The sequence below is a fragment of the Rattus norvegicus genome, chromosome 17 (genome assembly GCF_036323735.1).
Source record: "Rattus norvegicus strain BN/NHsdMcwi chromosome 17, GRCr8, whole genome shotgun sequence".
Taxonomy (NCBI): Eukaryota; Metazoa; Chordata; class Mammalia; order Rodentia; family Muridae; genus Rattus; species Rattus norvegicus.
This window is the reverse complement of record NC_086035.1, coordinates 78,064,581-78,072,234: the sequence shown is the minus strand read 5'-3', so window position 1 is coordinate 78,072,234 and position 7,654 is coordinate 78,064,581. Positions and strand designations below refer to the sequence as shown.

The 7,654-nt window shown below is 45.0% G+C and overlaps 1 long non-coding RNA gene across 1 annotated transcript; it reads left to right on the top strand.

Moving 5' to 3' along the window:
* Nucleotides 1–1,701: 1,701 nt before the first annotated feature.
* LOC108348590 (uncharacterized) lies at nucleotides 1,702–7,160 on the top strand. The gene is made up of 2 exons (XR_005495733.2): nucleotides 1,702–5,781; nucleotides 6,862–7,160. It is a non-coding gene; the product is annotated as an uncharacterized LOC108348590 (long non-coding RNA).
* The last annotated feature ends 494 nt before the right edge of the window (nucleotides 7,161–7,654 follow it).

The window sequence follows — 7,654 nt, the reverse complement described above, 5'->3', positions numbered from 1 at the left end:
GCCTGGGAGCACCCGGGGCTGTTTCTTGCCACATGCCTTCCCTAGGAGAATGTCTAAGCCTCCTCTGAAGTTAAGCCTCAACAAGTCTGATGTGTCCATGACAGGAGCTTCCTCTTCTGGAGCCGTAAATGCTATTTTGATTTTTTTTTCCTCCTTAAACAAACAGCTTTTGTTCTTTCTCCGCAGAGCTCCGTGACAGCCCTGCCTTCTCTTCTTTGCTGAGCCTACTGTCTGGGCTTCTCCAGATCTTCTTGGAACTGTGCCTAAAACTCCCCTGCAGAGAAACTTTCTTCGGGCTGAAACCTCACTTCATCCCTCCACTGAGGGTCCAAAGGAAGACCAGGGCAGTGGGCCCACTTGGACCATTTATTCTCTGGTTTCATAGTTGAGTCTGTCAAAGGGCACTGCTGTGAAAATCTCAGTTGGTGAGGGTGTCAGCTTAAGGAAGAGCTTTACCACCAAATGTACTGTGACTGCGTTCTCTCTGTCTCTCTCTGTCTCTGTCTCTCTCTGTCTCTGTCTCTCTCTGTCTCTCTGTTTCTCTCTCTTTCTTTTTCAAACTTGATATAAACTGGAGTCATTGGGAGGAGGGAGCCTCAGTTGAGGAACCGACTCCATCAGACTATCTTGTGGGCATGTGTGTGAATGATGATTGATGTGGGAGGGCCCAGACTACTGTGGGTGGTGCTGTCCCTGGGCAGGTGCTCCTGGGCTGTGTAAGAAAGCAATTGAGCAAGCCACCAAGCGGTTTTGCTACCCAATCTCTGCTTCAGTTCTTGCCCCTAGGTTCCTGTCTTGGCTGTAACTCGTATGTCAAACAAACCTTTCCTTCCCAGGTTGCTTTTGCCCATGGTGTTTACCACAGCAATAGGAAGCAGACTAGATTATAATATGATTACACGACTATTTGTTGAAAAAAAATGAAGCTTGTTCATGTCGCTACCAGAAACAAATAAATAATCCCAAGCAAATTAGGGTAGATAAACTCATCAAGACCAATAGACTTAGAGTTGGCTGTGGTGCACATCTGAAATTCTGGGAGGCTGTAGTGGTTTGAAGAGGTTTGTCCCTCATGGGCTCATATATATTGAAATGCCTGACCCCCAGGGAGTGACACTATTAGGAGGTGCATTCTGTTGGAACAGGTGCGGCCTTGTTGGGGGAAGTATTTTACTGTGGGGTGGGCTTTGTGGTCCTATGCTCAAGCTCTGCCCAGTGTCAAAGGGAGAGCCTCCTCCTGGCTGCCTGCGGAAGAGACTCTTCCTGGGTGTCACCAAGTCTGCTTGGTGGATGCCATGCTTCCCACCATGATGATAGTGGCCTGAACCTCTGTGACTGTAAGCCAGTCCCCATTATATGTCTTTTTTAAAATAATAGTTGATCGTGGTATCTCTGCACAGCAATGAAACCCTAGCTAAGGGAAAAGTTGAGGCAAGAGGATCATGAGTTCGAGGACAGCCTGAGGTACCTGGTGAGCTCCAGGGTAGCCTGGGCTATAGGGTAAAATCTTTCTTTCTTTCTTTTTTTTAATTTATTATATATAAGTACATCGTAGCTGTCTTCGGACACACCAGAAGAGGGCATCGGATCCCACTACAGATGGTTGTGAGCCACCATGTGGTTGCTGGGAATTGAACTCAGGACCTCTGGAAGAGCAGTCGGTGCTCTTAACCGCTGAGCCATCTCTCCGGCCCAAGGGTGAAATCTTGATCCCTAAACAACAACGACAACAACAACAACAACATCCAAAACAACAAGAAATAATAAGTGGACTTAATACCTTTAACTACCTGGTAACATGGAAAAAAGGTGGGAATGGAATGTTCCAGTAATTCTAGAGAGAGAGAAATGAGGAAATGTTGGAGACATAATAATGGCATACGATGTTTCAAATGAACCTATGACAAGATATTATTTTAGATATTTGGAGAACATTCCAGAAACACTGGATATCAGCTGGTTAATTCTGTTGGTGTCTTGATGTCACTGTGGTTCAATAATAAAGTAGTTCCTTATTTTGACATGACCGATGAAGCATTTAGTGGTCAAATGGCTTGGGACCTCATTTTGTTTTAAGATATTCCAGTTTAGGAAATGTGGATGTGGATGAAGTAGGTGTGGGAAAGTGTTGGTGGTTATTGAACCTGCATAATTGGTCTCTCAAGGTTTGCTGTACTCCATATTCGGAAAATTTTATTTAAAAATTAACATTGAAGACAGCTATATATTTTAATCTTGAAGCAGGAGAAGTGCTTTGTGATGAATGCGCTCAGAGCACACAAGGTCTTTGCTTTCTGACTGGTCTAGCAAAAACGGTTTTCTTGGAGTTACACAATTTAGTCTCTTTGGAAAGGGGTTTGCATAGTTCAGCATGTTTCATCTGAAGTTAAATAGGTATATGTTTTAGGGACTTTTCAAAGGTCTTGAAAATTTTTCTATGTTCAGTGATGTCACTAAGCTAAAAGGAATGGGCAGGATTTATAATGGCTCGGGGCAGTGGAGATGGCGCAGTGGATAAGAGTTCTTGCTTTGCAAGCACAAGGACCTGAGGTCGAAGCCTCAGCACCCATGGAAAAAGCTGTGCTGTTCATGTAACCCCAGTGTTGGAGGCTGGAGTCAGGCAGGGCTTGCTGGTCATCGGCCTGGGAGAAGCGACAGGCTTCCGGTTCAGAGGGAGACCTTCTTTCACTGCGAAGAGGACACTTGAATGTCCCCCTTTGCCTTCTGAGTCCATATATGTGATTGATGTGCATGCCCACATCCCCATGTACCAACACACACACACACACACACACAGAGTGAGAGACAGAGACAGAGAGACAGTGAGAGACAGAGATAGAGAGAGACAGTGAGAGACAGAGATAGAGAGAGACAGTGAGAGACAGAGAGAGACAGACAAAGAGAGAGACAGACAAAGAGAGAGACAGAGACAGAGAGAGACAGAGATAAACACAGAGAAAGACATAGACACACACACACACACACACACACACACACACACACAGATTTACCATAATTCTTACTGCCAAAGCAATTATTTTTTTTACAAGTGCCCCCTTTCCTATTATCCTGGTGGTGAACATCCAGGTTTTGGACTGTTCTTATCTGCTTCTTATCTTAGAAGAAAATGGTCCACCTATATTCAGGTCCTTTCCCCCCTCACCCCTAGACATGGTCTCCCCGTGTAATCTATCCTGGCCTCAAATTTGTGCTCCTTTTGACCCAGCTTCCTGAGTGCTGGAATTCCAGGCATGTACCACCGTGCCTGACTCACTCTATGGCTCTCCGTGCTACTTCCGTTTCTCTATTTACTGGGCTCTGTTGTACAAAGCAGCACAGTATAACACGCTTAGTGCACACATGTAAGATGCGTTGGTCGTAATCGCCATCAGCACACCACCTCCTGCTGCTTTTTTCTACTTTCATGTCTCTTACTTTTATTTTTGGGTTCCACACATCACGAAAACATGTGAGTCAAGTCTTCCTGAGTCTGACTGGCTTTGCTTAGCATGAAGATCTTCAGTCCCATCCGCCTTCCTGGAAACAAGCAACCTGCTTCTCTTTTCCTTCTTAATGGTGGAGCAGGATGCTGTGCTTCTGTGTGGTGCGAGCCCCAGGACACTTAAAGTCAAGGACTCATGACTAGTATGAATAGTGCCCATAAAACCCACAGCTTCTTGACATGCGAATAATAATAAAAACTTGAGGTGACATGGTGCTTTCTCTAACATAAATCAACCAAACAGAATAAACATGCTTGGTTCAGTGGGGCAGGTATAAGCATGATGTGGTTGCTGACTTTAATTGGCTAATGGATTTAGCTAAAAGCCCAGGTGGGGTCATGGAAAGCTTCGAAAGGGTCACAAAGGGTGGGAGATACGGTAGAGCGTTTCTGAAGGGGGTTAGCATTTTGTCATAGAACTCAGAATCAAGTCGAGACTTAGGTCTCTATTTGGGTTTGCGTATCTGATACCTGTTATGTAACTGCTAAGCTCTAAGACCTGTCATCACTATCACACCAAAAAGCAGAGTTCTTTTGTGTGGCTTTCAGAGAGTAAGCAGAAAAAACAATGTAAGACATGGGAGAGCAAAGACAGCAGAAAATTGCAGCAAGGCCCTCAAGAGGTCACCTCTGCCCAAAACCCTCAGTCTGGAAGACTGCCACCCAGATGTCAGAGTCAACAGCGCCCTCTAGTCTGGCACCCGGAAATGACAACACTGTTTGTATGTGCATGTGTGCCTCTGTGTGTGCCTCTGTGTTTGCACGAGTGTCTCTCTGTGTGTCTGCTGTATGCATGTGTGCTTGTGTGCTATATGCATGTGTGTGCTGTATGCATGCTTGTGTGCTATATGCATGTGTGTGTGTGCTGTATACACGTGTGTAGGCTAGATAAAAGCCTCAGGTGTCATTCCTTAGGCACCATCCACCTTCTTTTGTTATTACATTTATTTGTTTGTTTATATTCTGTGTGTGTGTGTGTGTGTGTGTGTGTGTGTGTGTGTGTGTATGTATCTCTGTGTGTGTAGAGGCAGAGTTCTACTTGGGAGAGCTGTTCTCTCCTACTACTTGGGGCCTGGGGATAGAACTTAGGTCATCGGGGTTGGGGGCAGGCACTTCCCCCTCCCCTTACTGGCCCCACCTTCTTTTTGAGACAACATCTTTCACTGAACTTGAACTTGCCAAATATACAAGACTGGCTAATTAGTGAGTCCCAGAGACGCCCGCCCTGTTCAGATTACAAGTGCACACCACCATACCTGTCTCTGGCTTAAAACACAACAAACACACGAACTCTTGGGATAAATTCAGGTCTTCATGCTTGCAAGGCAAACTTTTTTTTTTTAAACCAATTAAGCTGTCTCCTCAGCCCCCAAGCGGAAATGTATAGATTTCCTCTGGGTCGTTTCTCTAACTGCACTGGGTAAGAGGAAACAGGTTCCCAAGCACAGTGGAAACAGCTTTCTGTTGCAGGGGTTGCTCAACTCCTCATGTGCCCTGATTCGCTCACACAATACTACATCCTGAGTTATCTCTGACCTTTTGACATGGGGACACTTAGCTCCTAATCGATAAAATGGGCGCAATAAAAGTTCCATTGTTAGACTGAGGCAAGTGAATGAGATCAGGACCCATGGGAATGCTGGGGGATTGATAGTTATCAATGAATTAATGATTGGTGTCTTAGTGTCCTTAGGACAATGAGGAGGCACAGAGAAAGGGACAGAGAGGAAGATGCCTCATTTTTAAAGGTTGTACTGAAATTCCCAATTTAAAAAAATGACAAAAAAAATGACAAATGGAAACCATTCCTGATGGTTGAGCCTGGTTCTAATTAGCCTCTTCAGAATGTGATAGCGTCTGTTGGAAGAGTTTGCTGTGGAGGGATCGCTTTGCCTCCAGAAAGTGTTGGGTTCTGGGAAATGTCTACCGGCAGAGGAATTGACAAACCTAGACATCGAGCCTTCTCCAAAGGTCATCCTTGGTGCCCCACCTCCGCCGCCACCGCCACCACTGCGGTCCAGCTTGCTGCCGCACTAGTCACTTTCTCCCACTTTCTCTCAGCGGTTTTGTTTCCTAGTCGACCGGAAGTGCAACTAATACCAAAGTAGCCTTCGTAAGTTCCGCGTAAGTTACCCAGATTGTCATGGAAACAAAGGGAGCGGTGGCTGGAGGCCTGAGGAGGAGGTATCCTTTGTTTAATTGCTGATGAAGATAGCAAGTGGAAAGGAAATTTCAGGTCTGGGGGAAAAGAGATCTGCTCACCAGGAGGAAATGGAAGGGTAGGGAACGACACCCTGGGGGTGGGGAGCGACCCCAGACAGCCCTGTTGCAATCACGGGCTCTTTGGAGGCATTTTGATTAGAGAGTCCAACGAACAGGATCTCAGATTCCTGCTAGAGTGGTGAAAAGGCTCAGGTTACACGGACTATTAAGAGATTAAACACAGCCTCTGGGATGGCGTACAGAACGGTCCGTGTGTATGCTTCTTGGCTCCATTTTAAATCCCTTTAAATGTATTACCTGTAGTTTCATTAAGGATTAGATCAGGATATAGAGTGTTTCCTAAATTTTGGAGAACTGAAGTCAATTCAGGTTTATTGCCCCCTCTTGCTTTTGTAAAATACCCTTCCCCCACCCCAGTATCCAATCACAGCACAAACTGCACAGCGTTCTAACACCCATAGCGCCTGTATTTCTCAACACTCATTTAAAGCTTAACCATGTGGCGGAGAACAAAATTATACTCGATCTGAAAACCACGCTCTCTTTCAAAATGTTCTGGGTAAAGACTACAGGCCTCTAGAATTAATTTCTGTAGAAACTATGGCAAAAATAAAAAAAAAAAACGATTTGTAAAAGCTATAGGTCATTAAGGCTTGACAAGGAAATTGCTCTTGTATATAATTTCAAGACACACCTAACTGTAACCATGTAGTTACAGAGCTAAGGAGAGAGTGACCTTAATTCTTCATGAGGATTAAGAGGAGAAAAAAAATAAAATGTAATATCCATGAAGACGGGTTGGTGCTTGGTATTATTATGATGGTGTTATTTCCAGTAACTAGCCAAGCCCAAATTCTGTTTTATGACTCATTTCTCCTTTGCAAAGGGCTCTTGACCTGACAGCAAGACTCGGAGTGCAAAAACAGAGCACAGGATCTCCTCAGGCCGGAGAATAATCGGTGCTAGGAAAAGACCACTCATTCCACAGCCACCCGATGTGCGGGTGATGTGGTCATGGCAAACAAAATAAAACACATTTGATAGGTATAGCTTCTGGAAGCCAAAATGAAAAATAAGTTAATAAATTTATTACTTGTCTTACCGCTGACAAAACCCTTTTGTTTTTATCTATGTAGACATGTGTGTTTGTGTGCATTTGCTCTGGCACATGGATACCTACACAATCCAGGAAAAGGTGTTGGATTCTCTGGACCTGGGGGAAGAGGTGGCTCTAAGATGCTGGGAACTGAACTCCTGTATGAGAGCAACAAGCCACTCTCAACCGCTGAGCCCTCTCTCCAGCCCCAACAACAGGGTTTTAAAAATGACGGTGGGTGGCTCACACCATCTGTAATGGGATCCGATGCCTCCTTCTGGTGTGTCTGAAGACAGCTACAGTGTACTCACATACATAAAATAAATAAAAAAAAAATGACAGTGTAGTCTAGACCATTTATTCAATCCAAAAAAAAAAATATCAAGCTTTATTTGAAGGACTTGGAAGTTTCTGGTGAATCTACTCAGCGAGCTTTACGACCTTGGTGTTTGCGCCTGTGGGTCCTGTTCCGTGGCGACCCTGGAATGGCTGGTATTGACTGGAGAACACACATTTGATTGACGTATACACAGCCTTCAAGAGTTCTTGCACTTCAAGGCTTCTTTTCTGAAAGAGTTTTCTTTTTCCCCTCTTCCTCCCTCTTCCTCCTCATGCTCAGCCTCCTCCTCCTCCCCCCTTCTTCTCCTCCTCCCTCCTCCTCCTTGCCTTGCTGTTGTTGTTGGGATTGAGCTGGGCATCTCACTATGTGGTCCCAGATGGCCTGGAACTCAAGGTGTAGACAAGTCTGGCTTTGAATTGTAGAGTTCCTGTGCCCCTGTCTTCTGAGTGCTGGAATTAAAGAAGCATGATACCACGCCCAGTCTTTCTTCTTC